The sequence below is a fragment of the Danio rerio genome, chromosome 8, assembly GCF_052040795.2.
Source record: "Danio rerio strain M-AB ecotype USA chromosome 8, GRCz13ab, whole genome shotgun sequence".
Lineage (NCBI taxonomy): Eukaryota > Metazoa > Chordata > Actinopteri > Cypriniformes > Danionidae > Danio > Danio rerio.
Genome location: NC_141028.1, coordinates 3232777 through 3251199, shown reverse-complemented (window position 1 = coordinate 3251199; position 18423 = coordinate 3232777). Strand labels below are relative to the sequence as shown.

General features: G+C 35.2%; 1 long non-coding RNA gene across 2 annotated transcripts; it reads right to left on the bottom strand.

Moving 5' to 3' along the window:
• Positions 1–1621: 1621 nt before the first annotated feature.
• Positions 1622–10369, bottom strand: LOC147842501 (uncharacterized). 2 transcript variants are annotated; one of them, XR_015497441.1, is made up of 11 exons: positions 10256–10369; positions 9818–9985; positions 8552–8719; positions 8206–8267; positions 7866–7944; positions 7485–7560; positions 7082–7158; positions 6681–6756; positions 6314–6391; positions 5852–5927; positions 1622–2771 (listed from the first exon to the last, which is right to left on the bottom strand). It is a non-coding gene; the product is annotated as an uncharacterized LOC147842501 (long non-coding RNA). The 2 variants fall into 2 exon arrangements; XR_015497440.1 differs by having other exon boundaries at positions 9818–9981.
• Positions 10370–18423: the final 8054 nt, after the last annotated feature.

Sequence of the window (18423 nt, the reverse complement as noted above, 5' to 3'; positions counted from 1 at the left end):
ATGCTTTTTGTCTCCCAAATTCATATAATAAAGAGAATGATAAAATAACATTATTAACCGTTTAACTGTAAACGTTTCTGTTCAGAACGATTAAAGTTGATCTTTTTTTTCGGTTTTCGTTTCTGTTCCTGAAAAATGTCATTTGATTCTGTTTTTCGTTTCCGTTCCATGAACCGGTTTGGAGCCCTGCATATAATACGTTTTTCTGCATGTTAAATAATGCTTTATTAACTCAACTTCATGCAGTTTTGTGATCTAATCTAAAGTAAGGAATATTGATGCTTTATAAATCCCTTATAAATGACAATTAAAGGCTCAGAATCATTCATTTATTCATTTATTTTCATTTTGGTTTTCTCTCTTTATTAATCCGGGGTCGCAACAGCGGATTGAACCACCAACTTATCCAGCACGTTTTTATGCAGCAGATGCCCCTCCAGCTGAAACCCATCCCTGGGACACATCCTTACACATACACACTCATTCACGCTCATTTACTACGGACCATTTTAGGCTACCCAATTCACCTGTACCGCATGTAGGAGCACCTGGAGGAAACCCACACTAACACAGGGAGAACATGCAAACTTTACACAGAAATGCCAACTGACCCAGCCAGGGCTCGAACCAGCGACCTTCTTGCTGTGAGGTGACAGCACTACCTACTGTGCCACTGCGTTGCCAGGCTCAGTATCAAATAAACAATAAGTATTTGCAATCGTACCTAAACAAATACAATTACTGTAAATTTTTAACATTGCTGAATAACAGGAGTGTCGAAATACAACATCATTTGACAACATCATTAACAATATAATAATTTAACAATACATTACGTGTAAAGCAATTTTATATTTAGACAAGATTGCAATGATTTACTTTTCATTTGATAAAGTTTCATTTGAGCATCTTGTAATAAGTAGAAATTAATAGTCATTTTTTTCCTGTATATAATGTAACTGAGCCTTATATTGTCATTTATAATGGATTTATAAAGCATGAATAGCCCTCGCTTTAGATTAGATCACAAAATGAAGTTGAGTTCATAAAGCATTTATTAACATACTAAACAACTAATTATATGCCTGAATAATAAGAATTATCAATGTTATTTTGAATAGTTTATTAATCATTTACTTGCACATTCTGAATTATCTAAAAAAAAGACACCAACTACTTTTAAATATCTGGTTTGTTAATGATGTATTTTTCATTACTAAATTAAGTATTGCATTATTTACCAAGTATGAAAACAATCATTAAGTACATTATAATTGTGCTTATAAGTCAATAATATTTGTAATTTATATTTATAAATATAATTTATAAACTGCTTACTAATGTCTATTAATGTAGCGTTAATGCTTAACAAACGTTCAACTAACTATTTGCTAATGTTTCATAAATAATTCATTGTGTGCAGTTATTATAGTGTTACCCAACATTTATATATCTTTATTAATCAGGCATATAGTAATGGTTACTCTGTCTGATAATAAATGCTTTATGAACTCAACTTCATGCAGTTTTGTGAGCTAATGTAAAGTGAGGACTATTGATGCTTTATAAATCCCTTATAAATGACAATTAAAATCTCAGCTATATTCTAAACAGAAAAAAGAAATAAATTAAAAGGGGGAGTGATTGGCGCAGTAGGTAGTGCTGTCGCCTCACAGCAAGAAGGTCGCTGGGTCACTGGTCTGAACCTCGGCTCAGTTGGCATTTCTGTGAGAAGTTTGCATGTTCTCCCTGCATTCGTGTGGGTTTCCTCCGGGTGCAAAGGCACAGTCCAAAGACATGTTACAGGTGAATTGGGAAGGCTAAATTGTCCGTAGTGTATGAGTGTGACAGGCCCATATGACAGGCTGGCCGGAAGGTGTAAAAAAGTCGTTATCATATGGACAAGTCTAAAACTGAAGGACTTGTTCCAAAAAGAGCCGACCCCGCAATCATACGGGACTAAGGCCAAAGAAGATATATATATATATTTTTTTTTTTTTTCATTAATTTCAAGATACACAAATGAAACTATCTAATGAAAAATAAATCTTTGCAATCTTATCAAAATATAAAATTACTGTACAGTGCAAACATCACAGAAACACTGAAATGAATATTGTCATGTTGTTAATTATGTTGTTTTGAAATGATGTTGTATTTTTATTTTGCAATGTTTAAACTTTACAGAATTTTTTTAATAAGATTGCAAAGATTTATTGTTCATTAGATACTGAGCCCTAAATTGTCATTTATAAGGTATTTATCAACTATAAACAGTCCTTAGGTCACAAAACTGCATGAAGTTGTGTTATTATAGCATTTACTAACACACATGGTTACAATTACTGCCTGAATATAACATGTATAAATGTTCATTTGAATAGTTTATTAATCATTTATTAACTCATTCTGAATTATCTTAAAAACCACCAACTACTCTTATATACAAATAGTTTGTAAATAATGCAATATATAATATAGTAATGAAAAATGAATGAGTAACAAAGCATGAAAATACAATTAAGTCAAGTCAAGAATACAGCGTTTGAAGCTGTATTTATAAACTGCTTCCTAAAGTCTATTAATGTAGAGTTAGTGCTAAACTAATGATGTATAGTGTGCAGTTACTATGAAAGTGTTATTCAGAGTCGAGATTCAGTTTTTAATATAAAAATCCAAAGCTGACCAATCTCTGGTTTTTAGAGCCAATGGTTCAGCTTTCACCACAGCATGTACTTCCTGTTTGCTCCAGGATCTTCTCTTTATGGGACCTATGGGTGGTTAAAATATAAAAAAGTGGTTTTAGTTGCATAAATGTTCAGTCATTTTTACAACATGTGCTGTTATGTTAGTTTAATATTGTTATAGAAAATGCTAGAAAAATATGTCTTGCCTATTATTAAAAATACTTAAGATGGAGATGGATTAAAAAATACTTACTTTTAAATTCAAAACTGGTTAATGTGGTTACACTTTATTCCATAGTCCAGTTTAGACATTCTTCTAACTATGCGTAACTCTGCAACTACGTTAATTATCTCACCGTAAAGTATTATGTATTAGAGTATTTGCATACTGTTAGAATGTTCAATAAGACTAACGCTCATCTGATTATCAGTAGAGCAGTGGTTCTCAAACTGTGGTACGTGTACCACTAGTGGTACGCGGGCTTCCTTCTAGTGGTACGCGGAGGAATGAAATATGTCATGTACATGCTACATATATTTTAAAATTTATCAAAAATGATGTATATAATATGCCATATATGACATATAGCCTATATTTCTGAGGTAATCTGCCACGTTTTTTTTATCTGAGCAGAGTTGTAGCCGCTTTACTGAGCCTACTACGCTACTGTATTTCAATACTGCTCATTTTTGGTGGTACTTGGAGAGACAATTTTTTTCTGAGGTGGTACTTGATGAAAAAAGTTTGAGAACCACTGCAGTAGAGTATTAGCAGACTGTTAGCTCAAGTTTAGCTCAAAACACTACACTGTAACACATATCTGTTAATTACCAGTTCCTGTATTTTGTGATTTACAAGTGTTTTTTTTTTTTTTTTTGTGGTGGTGAATTGCATTATGGGATGTTGATCTCTGCTCTGTGCACTTTTGATGTTGAAAATTCAACTCTACAGTTTAACAAAGTGACTTTTGCTGACATTTTAGTAGTTTGAAATAATATAATGTATAAGAAATAATATATAGAGATAAATAAGTCTTTAGAATAACAGAAAATGTACCGGCAGTTTATTACAAGGTTTCTGTAGCATAATATACAACAACAAACCAAACAAAAAGTCACTTTTTTTTACTTTTTAAGATTAAACGTTGTTGGAAGAAAGATCAAGATCCCATAATGCAATTCAAAAGCAGAAACAAACAGATTTCATAAAAACATGAATCACAAATTATGAAAAACTGCTAATTTAATTATTATTACTTATTTTTATTAATTTTAGAGTGTAGAGTATTAGCTGACAGTTAAGGTTACCTCAATAAAACCAACTCTCATTGGTCTCAGTAAATAGTACAGCAGACTGTTAGGTTACGCTCAAAATTAGTACAATATGACTAACTAATGGTAACTAATGTACCTTAATCTATGTGTGAATTGCTGCCATTAATAACATTTAAGAATGCACATTTTAGGCCAAGTACAAAACGTATTTTTTTTTCACAAAACGCAATTTCCGTCAGACCAGTTACTTTACAAAGTGCGATATAACAGTTAGAGAACGTTCAGGATGCGGCGCGAGCTTAGCATCCCCTGGGAAGAGAGTCATCGCCGGTGAAGTGCTCAGAGTTTGCTCATTGATTTAGCGATAGAAGATGAAGTCTTCAACTTCACAAAAATTTATAAAAAGGCCACAAAAGTGGACCAGAATAAGATACTTCTTTTTCACAACCAAATAAATAAGCTATTATTATTATTATTACAGTGAAATAATTCATTAAATATGACATAGCGAGGCAAGTTTGTGTCACGGACTCAGCTCCGCCCGCTCTAATCATACAGGTTTGGTTTTCTGCAGCGGTGTGGAAGGAGCCGCCCTCCACTCTTTCTGTACCAAGCTAAAGGTCATTTATCTAACTAACTTAATCTTACTTATCAAACAAAACATTGATTCACTAGCTTTTGGTTATGGTATTAATGTAGTATAATATAGCCTAAGGTGGATGTAGCGTTTTGCAAAAAAAAAAAATAAATAAAGTTATGTTATGTTATGTTGTGTACATTCTGGCCAAATCTAACTTAGAATCTTATTATTATTAATCAATCTTTGCATATATTATTCCATATATTTATGGTGTATAGTTTTTTTTTACCAATTTAAGATGTTTGACAATGTGGGTTGGATTAATATGTAGCATTTTGGCATGTTTTTTTTACTTAATTATAGACATAAAATTAAATAAAAAATATCCTGGATTTGAAAATATTGTGTTCCTGGCCTTCACTGAGCTCAAGTTATAGTTTAATGTACAAAAATTGTGAATGAACTTGACTGTTAATGTCATGAAAAATAATGTCAAAATAACCAACATTTTTTTAAATGGATATATCTCGTTCTGCAATGAAACTCTTCATATACAGTTGAAGTCAGAATTATTAGCCCCCCTGAATTATTAGACAGCTTGTTTATTATTTTCCCAATTTCTGTTTAACGGAGAGAAGATTTTTTTCAACACATTTCTAAACATAATAGTTTTAATAACTATTTCTAATAATCATTTCTAATAATGGACTTATTTAATCTTTGCCATGACGACAGTAAATAATATTAGACTAGATATTCTTTAAGACACTTCTATACAGCTTAAAGTTAAATTTAAAGGCTTAACTAGGGTAATTAGGTTAACTAGGCAGGTTAGGGTAATTAGTCAAGTTATTGTATAATGATGGTTTGTTCTGTAGATTATCGAGAAAAAAATATAGCGTAAAGAGGCTAATAATTTTGTCCCTTAAATGGTGTTTAAAAAAATTTAAACTGTTTTTATTCTAGTCAAAATAAAACAAATAAGACTTTCTCCAGAAGAAAAAAATATTATCAGACATAGACAGCAGTACTCAAGGTTCGCAGTCTCCACTATGTCAGGCCTTACTGTGTGTGTATTGAGGACTAAGTGTGTTTAACAGCTTCTCTAACATGCCTCTGGTCCCCAAAATGTCAGTGCATATGTTCACCAATTAGGACACACACTCTGTTTCATTTCTATATTTTGATTAAGTTAAATAATTACAATTAAATACACCACTACTACAACAACAACTACTATTACTACTACAACTAATAATACTAATAATAATAATAATAATTGTTATTATTATTATTATTATAAACACACCTCATCAGAGTTGTGGGTCTCCAACTGGAGCAGAGCAGTTCTCTTCCTCTGTCATATGGTCATCCTTCAATAAAAGCTGAAAAAAATAAAATGTATATATAAATATATATATATATATATATATATATATATATATATATATATATATATATATATATATATATATATATATATATATATATATATATTAGTTAGACAGTAGTACTCAAGGGTCCCGGTCCCCACTACGTCAGACCTTACTGTGTGTATTCAGGACTAAGTGTGTTTCACAGCTTCTCTAACATGCCTCTGGTCCCCACAATGTTACACTAGTGCATACGTTCATAAATTAGGACACACACTCTGTTTCATTTCTATATTTTGATTAAGTTAAAAAATTACAATTAAATGCACTACTACTACTACAACAACAACTACTACTACTACTACTAATAAAAATAATAACAACAACATTAAACACACCTCATCAGAGAGTTGTGGGTCACGTACTGGAGCAGAGCAGTTCTCTTCCTCTGTCATAAGGTCATCCTTCAATATAAGCTGAATATAAAAAAATTTATATTAGTTAGACAGCAGTACTCAAGGGTTCCGGTCCCCACTATGTCAGACCGTACTGTGTGTGTATTCAGGACTAAGTGTGTTTTACAGCTTCTCTAACATGCCTCTGGTCCCCACAATGTTACACTAGTGCATACGTTCATAAATTAGGACACACACTCTGTTTCATTTCTATATTTTGATTAAGTTAAATAATTACAATTAAATGCACTACTACTACAACAACAACTACTACTACTAATAATAATAACAACAACAATAATAAACACACCTCATCAGAGTTGTGGGTCACGTACTGGAGCAGAGCAGTTCTCTTCCTCTGTCATATGGTCATCCTTCAATAAAAGCTGAATAAAAAAAATAAAAAATATATATTAGTTAGACAGCAGTACTCAAGGGTTCCGGACCCCACTATGTCAGACCTTACTGTGTGTGTATTCAGGACTAAGTGTGTTTTACAGCTTCTCTAACATGCCTCTGGTCCCCACAATGTTACACTAGTGCATACGTTCAAAAATTAGGACACACACTCTGTTTCATTTCTATATTTTGATTAAGTTAAATAATTACAATTAAATGCACCACTACTACAACAACAACAACTACAACTACTACAACAACTAGTAATAATAATAACAACAACAACAACAACAACAATATTAATAAACACACCTCATAAGAGAGTTGTGGGTCTCGTACTGGAGCAGAGCTGTTCTCTCCTTCTGTCATATGGTCATCCTTCAGCAAACCTGAATATAAAAAATATATATATTAGTTAGACAGCAGTACTCAAGGGTTCCGGTCCCCACTATGTCAGACCTTACTGTGTGTGTATTTAGGACTAAGTGTGTTTCACAGCTTCTCTAACATGCCTCTGGTCCCCACAATGTTACACTAGTGCATATGTTCATACATTAGGACACACACTCTGTTTCATTTCTATATTTTGATTAAGTTAAATAATTACAATTAAATGCACCACTACTACAACAACAACTACTGCTACTACTACTACTACTACTACTACTACTACTATTACTAATAATAATAACAACAACAACAACATTAAACACACCTCATCAGAGTTGTGAGTCTTGTACTGGAGCAGAGCAGTTCTCTTCCTCTGTCATAAGGTCATCCTTCAATAAAAGCTGAATATAAAAAAATTTATATTAGTTAGACAGCAGTACTCAAGGGTTCCGGTCCCCACTATGTCAGACCGTACTGTGTGTGTATTCAGGACTAAGTGTGTTTCCCAGCTTCTCTAACATGCCTCTGGTCCCCACAATGTTACACTAGTGCATGGGTTCACCAATTAGGACACACACTCTGTTTCATTTCTAGATTTTGATTAAGTTAAATAATTACAATTAAATGCACCACTACTACAACAACAACTACTACTACTACTACTACTAATAATAATAATTATTATTATTATTAAATTTAAACCCACCTCATCAGAGGGTTGTGGGTTTCCTACTGGAGCAGAGCAGTTCTCTTCTTCTCGTCATTTGGTCATACTTCAATAAAAGCTGAATATAAAAAACAAAAAATAATAATTAGACAGTAGTACTCAGGGCTCCCGGTCCCCACTATGTCAGACCGTACTGTGTGTGTATTGAGGACTAAGTGTGTTTCACAGCTTCTCTAACATGCCTCTGGTCCCCACAATGTTACACTATTGCATATGTTCATAAATTAGGACACACACTAAGTTAAATAATTACAATTAAATGCATTTCTACAGCAACAACATTCACTACTAATAATAATAATAATACTAATAAACACACCTCATCAGAGAGTTGTCGAAGCAGTTCTCTTCTGCAGTCATATGGGCATCCTTCAATGAAAGCTATTTAAAAACAGCTTTGTTATAAGAGTCATGTCATGACTATAAAGCTTTCATGACAGTCTTATGAACCCCCCTTAAAAGTAAAGCATTACCCAATTAATGTAACTTTTTTACCCATTAAGACAAGAAGAAGATATTAAGAGATTGATTTCATTATCTCTTATGAATGATGCAAACTCTTTATTTTTGAACAGATTTACCCTTAATCTATATTAACATTAAAAAACTCTTAGCTTTGCTGAATGTATTAAGGATTAATGTATTAAGTGATCAAAATGTCAAACCTTTCTCCAAGGCCAATCACATGCGCCATAGTCAAACGTTATTTCCTCTCCAAAGAAAATATCCCTGATTGCAAAAAGGCACAAATGAGGTTTTCTCTGAACAACGATCTTATTGACAGTGCAGTTAGGGTGCAGATCGTCCTCATGATCGGCATCAATGCTGCAAAACTAAGAGAAAAGAGCAAGCAACATTTTAATTATGCCCTCTCATAGCAATGAAAAGCTAACTATGGCATGAATACAAACACAATGAATATAATATATACATGTACATTTGAATGGGGAAAACACTTAACCACCTGTTCTTGTTTTACCATATAAAGTCAAACATAAAGACAGTATTTTTATTAATATCTCATCTATGCTTTGCTTCCACAAGCTCTATCATTTGTACTCAACCACAAAACTTCCTTTAATAAATGTGGACAACGCAAACTCTGACCTAAAAGATTTAATGAAACGTGTAGGGTTCAAAAACTACAAAAACCTCACATTAGCATCCTCTCTGTGTGTGAATTATAAATACAGTAAACCTTTTGAAGTGGATCAGAACCTTTCCTCAATGTTGTTCTAATACTATTGAACACCTGTTCTTCTTTCTTAGGACAGTTTTAAAGAACTTTTTTCAACTTCAATTGTTTACAGGTCACACTTTACAATCAGGTTTTATTAGTTAATGTACTTACTAACATGACCTAGTAATGAACAATGCATGTACAGCATTTATTAAACATAGTTTAACATTTACTAATGCATTATTCAAATCTAAATTCATGCTTGTACCAGTAATAATGCATTGCAATAATTAATGCATTGTGCGTGTTTAACTAGTAATGAACAACTTTATTTTCATTAACTAAAGTTAAACAACATGAACAAATACTGTAATAAAGTATTATTTATTGTTCATGTTAGTAAATGTATTAACCATCATTAACTAATTTAACCTTATTGTAAAAGGCTACCAGTTGACAGCAAATAAATAAATAAAACACACACAGTGAACATGTATGTACTTTTATATATGTTTTACACTAAGTTGGAGTTTATTATAATTATTTATCTAAAATAAAACGTTTCTACACGTCATAGAACAATAAATTAAGTACATTTCTAGGACCAGATGGCCCCACATTTTAATTATAACCTCTATATCACTACATTAACGTATAAATAGTATATAATAGTGTTATTTCAGGATTAACGTTACATGTTTAAAGCAATTAACCATTTAAAAAGTATGATACAAGAACTATGAAAACATACCTTAGTAACCTTCTATATATTCGGTTTCCAGTGAATGGGTCTTGTCGGTGGAGCTGGTGATGTGTTTCTCCGCATCTTTTAATGGTTTTATCCTCCGTCGATCCATTTAGCCGCACGGTGATTGGTGACTGTCTGACCGCGGCTCATGCACTCCACCCCGGCCTCTGACTCACGTAGCACCGGGCAGTTAGCACGTTAGCACATTAGCGCGAGTAACTTTTACTCGTGTAAACAAGTTAAATTACATACCGAACTGTAGTTTGTGTCTTATCAGTGTTATATTAATACGTAATTTGAAACAACATCGATTAAAACACCCAGGACATTCGTTAAAACATTTAATTAACTATACCTGATAACTGTCAAAATATGCAACATAAGTATTTGTCATAAAACCGATTTCATTACATTATGATGGTGAAAAACATTATAACTTACCCGAAAATTCGATTAATTTGATGATAGATCTTAATTAAGTTGATTAAAGTCGGATTCATTTATGAGATCTGCGCATGTGCAGTAGCCAGAGTGTGTAAGTGTGTGTCAGGGTGCAGTACCGCCATCCGACTACAGGACCGCTATAGAGCAGTGCGCCGACACACACTTACACACTCAATTCAGGTAAATGGTCAAGGTGGGGATCAGTGAAAAAAACTGCACTAGGCATATCAGCAACGCCCCCTGAGTCTTTTAAAGGCAAAACATGGTGGGGACCGGGCGATCGGTCCCCACTATGTTTTTGGTCCCCACTTTGTGAGTGTGCTATCATGCTGAGGTCCCCACCATGTAATAAAAACAAACACAGAAACACACACTGATGAGAGATTCCTCCTCTCTTTATGTGCGGCTACAATGCCTCTTTTGTTAGAAACATGGAAAGGAATCTCTCTGCTGTCTCTCTCTTGTCTTCTTGAGTCTCAGGATGGCCAGCATTAGTAAAATATGACTGAATGTGTGTGTGTGTGTGTGTGTGTGTGTGTGTGTGTGTGTGTGTCTATTGTTTATCTTCTGAGCGCTGTTGAACTGCTGTCTCAAACACCCACAGCAGATGTTTTATGGTGTCGTCCTGACTGACACACACAAGCGCTGATGCGCGAGGAAACCTCATTCACACTCAGACACACACACCGAAGGATGGACAGTTTCTCTGACATCTGCACTCTTGAAAAATGCTGGGTTGTCAATACCCAATGTTGGGTCAAATATGGACAAATTCAACTGTTGGGTTAAAAAGTGTCATGTAAATTTAAATGAAAAAACAATTCATCGTTGGGTCCATATTTGACCCAACATTGGGTTATGACAACCCAGCATTTTTTGAATGTGTTGTCTTAGGGTGCTTTCACACATACACTTTTGTTTCGGAACGTGTCGTTTGCCCAGTTAGCGCGGTTCGATTGGCATATGTGAACAGGGCAATCGCGCTCTGTTCCGCACCAAAGTAATCACTCCGAGATCGCTTGAATGAGGTGGTCTCGGCTCGATTGAAACGAACCCTGGAGCGGATCGATTGCAGTGAGAAAGCGATCCGAGCGCGGTTATATTACAGTGTTTTATGGATATGTAATAGGCTTACGGCTATATGAAGAGAGAATTATGAGCATGGCGGGAAGTTTCGCGAGTCTCCAGATGCCCGCATACAAGTGATGATCTCCCGGTAATCTTACGTCTCCCTCCCGGTCCTCAAATAGGCATCGTCACGCACCCTTCTCACCCCTCCCCACCGCATCTCTCCTCAGACACGTCGCACGCGCACCCTGTCAATCACCACCAAACCACCACCTCTCCTGACAGCTGAGCGGGACTCTGCAAAATAAACCCTGACACTGACCAATGTAAGGAGAGTTTACTCGCACGTGACTTGTTTTAGCTCTTTTGGTCCGATTAGAAACTTTGCAGTGTGAAAGCGAACCGCTCCAAGAGCAAAGAGCAACAATGTAACAATTGTAATCTCTGTTTCAGAACAACTGAATCCATTCACAGGTGTGAAAGCACCCTTAGTGATGTTTGATTATAAACTATTTTCGAGAGGATCACGTGCTTATGATTGATCACAGCTGGTCCTGCATCAACTACACATGTTGCGGCAATCAGACGAGAAATATAAGCTGCGTCCCAAATTGCATACTTATGCACTATTCTACGCCATTTTGTAGTATAAATAGTGTAAGTAGTGTGTTCACACTGAAAACTCTAACAATAATAAGTGCACTTTAATTACCCGGATGATGCACTCATTCAGCCGCTAAAGTGAAGTGTGTAGTGATGGACACTTCACGCACTCAATGACCGCAGGTTTGCTTATGTAGCGGAAGGGGCGGAGCTATCGGACGCACATGTTGGATAACTATTTATTTTGGATGGTGAAAGCAAATTTCTCCTATGAGAGTGATTATAGCGCCTCCCGATGGTGAATGCGGCAATACTCACGATAGGTTTTATTTGATAAGTCGGTCGTTTATTTCACTGATTTGGCAACCGTCAAACGTCATCAGGGAAACGGTTTGAATTTCCGCTTAGTAAAAAAACATTAGAGTGCCATTTGGGACGCCACTACATACATATACTATCACGTTGAGTGTGTAAGTGCATAAGTACTTAGTGCATGAGTGCATAGTGTAGAGTGTGCCATTTGGGACGCAGCTTTTGTTTTTTCACTTCAGCCATCTTCATCTTGAAGAATCCCCCTTCCACTTCAACTCCTCCCCCTTCTCCTGATAGGGCTACACGGTGGCTCAGTGGTTTGCACTGTAGCCTCGCAACAAGAACGCCACTGATTTAAGCCCTTAGCAGGCTAGTCTTTGTTCTGTGTGGATTTTGCATGTTCTCCCCATGCTCACTTTGGTTTCCCTCAGGTTCTCTGGTTTCCTCTCACCGTCCAAACACATACAATATCATTAAATTGACTATTCTAAAGTGTCCTCATGGACAAACTCTTACACCCCATTCACACGGGGCTTGAGCGTCAACGCTTGACAGAGGGTGTGTCTGAAGTTGGGGCTGACGCGTTCGTCATAGCAGCGTTAGCCAATGAAATTAGTCGGCAATAGGCCACTGTCTAAGCTGGTGTATTTGCATACAGCGATCTGATTGGCTGACGCTTCTGTAGGGTCCAGCCAGTTGGTCCAATGACGGTATCCACTGGTGGATGAAGGTTCACTGCATGTTCGGTCTTTCCAGTGCACAATGTTGATTTATATTAAACTTAACTCATATCTGACTCCAATTTTAGTATGAGATGGTTTAGAATATTAATATGTTTATCCTCGTTTTATCTGACTCCAATTATAAAACATTGAGAAGGTTATTTTGTTTCCTTTCACATTATTTTAGATTATGATTGAATATTCTCTTCGGTTCATCATTTTATGTTATTCTCGTTCATTGGGATCTCTATAACATCCTGAATCTTGTACCGGCCGAGTATACAATTTCTTAAGCACAAGCATGTCAGTCTTGGTCACTAAACAGGGGCGATTGACCGCTATCCTAAAAAGGCAGAACCCTACTTACTCAGATTAGGATATTTTTTATGCGGTCCCCATAGGTCTGCTACCTCCTAAATCAGACAGAGCTATTTAGTCATATAACGATCATTACTATAGAATTAAGCAGACCAGTCGTACTTAAACTATTAGTAACTTTGAATAATCACTATACTATCTAAATAGTATTAAAAGTTTATCGGGTGAAGGACTATCCCCTTAGATATCCTTTTACAGCCTAAGTATACATGAATAAATGCCAATTTGTTAGTCGGAGCTCTAGAGACATCGTGTAACGTGCCGCAATGCTCCGTCTACCGTGTTCTAGTCCGCTACTAACCTGAACAGGGGCTTGTGGTGCTATGAAATTACCACAATCTACTAAAGATAATAACACGAACTCTGTTTGAATCATTCAAAACATAACAATTTATTAGTCAGGTAAATGTATTATGCCAATTCAATCAGTCAATTCATAAATGATCAATACAAAACATCAAATTATCAAAGATAAATCCAAGATGAAAAAGATGCATTCCTGACTTTGAAATATACATAACATGGGGCAGACCCCATGTTATGGGCTGATCTGGTTAGGCAGAATCGCCCTGAGTTTTTCTCAACCCTTACCTTAAATAATCCAAGAATTCCCTCAAGGAAGGGGGTGTGAATGTATAACAAAAGGCATTCACACTTAGTGTCACACCCCTCACAGTGGATCAAAAGATGCCTGAAGTTATATATTTATTGTTCTGATTATGTCTATTTCTGAGAGAATGAGACCATTGTACCAATCGCACTGAGACATTTCAAATGATATCAAACATGATAGTTAAAGTCAGTTTGGTTAATTCTAGAACATTCAAACATTGAAATGACCATATGTGTGAGTTGGGGGGATGAAGCAGACTCAGATGCAAATGCAGCAGAAACTGGTTTTTCCCGCATTCCCCTTGCTGAGTTGTGAAGTTACCAGTCTCTGTTTTCAGCTCATGTTTTGAATTGTCAAAGATATCAGAATATTTGCAATATTTCAATTCTTACAGATAACCCCCATTTGATCCCGTGGGTCAGATATAAATGTGTCCATGGGGTCACTATGTATCCTTGTTGAGGTCGTTTAGGGGCAATTCAAGACAGTCTCTGCAGCATTTTCAGTTGTAGGTCGTGTTCAGCAGGTAGCTAAACAGGTCCAGGCTCGTTTTCACCTCTGTTGATGAGCCTGACCCGAATGCACTGCTCATTCAGTCCATACAGGCCTTCATAGCTTCCACTGTGTCCTTCCCCTGACAAAAGTGTCCACGTCGTGTGGGCTTCTCATAGTCTGCTTCTTCTGATGAATCTGGTCACCTCCAGATATGCAGACATCGGCATGTGGGGGTCTACAGTGTGTATACACTGCCTTCTCTCGGACACCTAAACAGCAACTTGATGGCTCAGCGATTGAACAGTTATGAACTTGTGTCATTCTGCATTGGAGAAAGTCATGAGGTTAAGCATAAAATATATGATCAAAGCATAAAAGTCAGCAAGTGCGAGTCGTACAACTGGTCTCAGGTCTCTTTCAATCTGTTTAAATGGTCCAATCAAAAACAGATAATTCTTTGTCACCACTGAGATAGGGTATAATGATAGGGAGAATATTAAATATTCTTGGTTTGAATTACTCAAGGTAAAGCTATCAAAAGGTCAGTGCAACTTATTAAAACAGTATAACAGGCAGTATGCATCATAAAACATATCATCATGACAATACATTCAAATAAATGACATTCATTTTCAAAATGAAAAAAACGTGAAGATATTTGTCATACATGATAGTAATCACATTATTTAACCATAATTATGAAGGTATATCTATAATAATGTGTGTGTTTGTGTGTGTATGTTGTGTGGTGTGTGTGTGTGTGTGTGTGTGTGTGTGTGTGTGTTTGTGTGTGTGTGTGTGTGTTTATGTGCGTGTGGGGGGGCTTAAACACAATTGATGGTATTTGTCAAATTTAAATGTCCTAGTGATTATAAGAAGTGTCCTCACTTCAGTTTAATTTTAATCACTTTAGCACTTATACCTGTTATTGGTGATAGATTGGAAAACCAGGGGCCCTCTGGTTTGTCAACCATCCTCATAACAGTCAGTGTATCTATCCTTAAATTTATCGGCAAGTTCGCCTCTATTGAAGTTTTATACCATCAATTTGTTGTCAAAGCCATGCAAATGTGTAATTTCTTTTCAGCTGACAGAGGGTGTCAGAGGGTGTCAGAGGGTGTTTGTTGTCTCGTCTGTCATCAGATTAATTATTCTGTTCTATGTGTGTGAGGCTAATGTGTTTTGTTTGTATAAACATGGACAAAAGATCTTAATTAAGGAAATTTGGCTTCCGGGTCTTTGAAGACTAAGGTGTTATCTATGTGCCTGGGTTTACCTGTGGCTATGTGTCCGTGTAATGCTCCGAACAATGGTAATCAACTTTTATAATTGTGTTGCAAAATTTTAGTCCTGTTTTAACAGGGAGCCAGCATAAGAATGTGAACATGAGGTGTGTTCCGGCTCAAATTGATTCCATATAATATCTTTTACGGAGCATGTTAAGGTGCAATGTTCAAAGCTGGATCCTGTAAAAAATGCATTTTCATGGTTAATTTAATTATCACACTCTATACTCCTGTTTGTAGTTCAAACTGCAGCTATACAGGGGATAGCAGAGTTTTCTACTTTTGGAGATCAAAGAAACAAATATCATGAATTTCAACATAGTTAATTCCATTTTCATACAGGACATGTGGTTTAACATGTGTATAGTATAAAAACAAATTTAAGAATGCCACCAGGATTCGTGACAATAGAGTCTGTTGCTATTGGTCTTTGCAGGAACAATGCAGTAAAGTTCTTTATCGCCTCTAGGTAACCAGGGTTTTAGTCCCATTGCTATTAAGCAATTTGGGAAGATTTTAACTATGAGATCTTTCATGTCTCTGTTTAATTTAACATATAATAATTTACATCTTAGTTGAAGTAAGATGTTTTGTGAAATCACAAAGCCTCCTACAGTGCTGAATCCATTGATAAGATCAGCTGTGGATAATTGTTATTCTGATGACTGATCAAAGACTTTTTTCAGAGGACTCACTGCAGGTGAGGTGTTAGCACCACAGGGGTTCTTGCTTTGAGATGCAAGATGGAAGACTTTTGGCCTCAGGTTATGGCCTAACCTTTTGTTGCCCTCATTTGTATTTGTTTGATGTGGACCGGATCTGGAGTGTTCTTTGTTATTGGTCCGCCTAAGATGAGAACAAAAGCAGAGAGAACCATTTTTAGAATTTTCATCAGTTTCAAATTCAATCATGTGGAATTAATGTTAATGCATCATCTTGCAATATTAATTCTGGAAGCCACATGATGTTGCTGGTCAGATCTGAATTGCTGTCGTTGATTTCAGCATATTGTGAGTGTGTAACACCTGTTTACACAGTCTGCTGTATTCTGAGCATTATCTCCCAGTTCCGCTGGGGACATTTTTCTGAATCAATCAATGATTTTTCATTAATTTCAGTTCACAATCTAATGGGCCGATACCCATAGTTCATTTTTGCTCTCATTAACAGTCAGATCTGTTGGCAGAAATCATTTCACCCTTTTGGTGTTCTCTGCTTAACGGTTGTCATTTTATGGTGTGACTCACAGATTCTTAGATCTTTTGACCCATAAAAACTTTGGTAACTCTGAATGTTATCATATCCATCCCCCTTTCATTATGTTTTTCTGGTGAGCTTAACTCTCTGATCAAATTTTAATTGTAGGTGGTGTTTTTCAGCGAGGATTTTATTGGTTTACAATCAGTTATGCTATAGTAGTTCTGTCAGTGTTTTCATTAAGCATAAAGAAAGCGAACCTCCTCAAGGTGAAAGATGTTTCATCTTTAGTCTTTAGTGCCATGATTGGCGATTATAATATAATGTTCATTATTGTTTATTCCTAATGTAATTATATTATATTAAAATAGTAAGTATTAAAATTTAATTATATCTGGTCTCTGGAGAGTGTTTTTAGAACAACAGTGCATTTTGGCTTAATGCTTTTATCTTGTGATCAGGGCTGTGTTTGCTTTTAGGTTGCATGGAGAACAAAAGGGTCAGCAAAGGCTTGTGGCCAAATGGAAGAATGTAATTGTTTTATGCAAATACAGCAAACACATTCTGAGCATCTTATTATCACTGAGGTGAGATTTCTCTGCTCTCTGTCAGGACATTTGAATATGAAAAGGTTTGAGCCATCAGGAGGTCTAAGGGCTGATTTAAAGTTAAAATCTTAGAATTTCTTTTATATTTAGTCTGTTTTGAGATTAAATTAAAGTATAGTGGATATTTTACACTGTAAACCCTAATGCTGTAACTAATTAATTGAATTGAGCTCTATTAACTTAAATACTTAAAATTCGTTTATCTTAATTAACCTTAATGAGTATTCAGAACTTTTTCTTATTTTTGAGTTTGAAAAAATGTAATCTTTAAAAAATGCTATCAGCTGGGTGATTTAAGTATTTAAAGTTGAAAGAAATTAAAGCAATTAAGTTAATTGGTATTAAAATGTATGAGCTGGGTGACTAAATATTTAAAGTTTGGAAAAATTAAAATAATTAAGTTAATTGATAAGTTGAGTAACTTGGGTATTTTAAGTTAGTTGAAGTGTCTTGCATGAGTATCCTCAAATTTTTTTTTTTTGAGTTTTGTCAACTTATTCGGGATTACAGTGTAGTTGATCAGCATCCTATTTGAATTTATCCCCATTAAATTTAAATGGCAAATTTATGATTTGTAAAGGCAGAGTTTTCATTAGAGCTTATTTGTCTTTTTTGCAATCAAATCATTCTGTTCTGCTCACCTTTATTTTTCACATGCAAATGCCTTTAAACAGACTGTTGTTATTAATCCAATTTAAAAGTTTACAATTGTTTTTAAATCTTTAACCATTTTTTCCTTTTTTTCCATTTTTCTCTTTTTTTATAAAACAGTAGATTAAAAACAATGGATAGTTTTTGATTTAAACTTTTAGGATCTAATTTATGACTCTCCACTGAGTCCCAGAATATAATTTGGATGATGTTATTCCAATTTTAAGCTTTA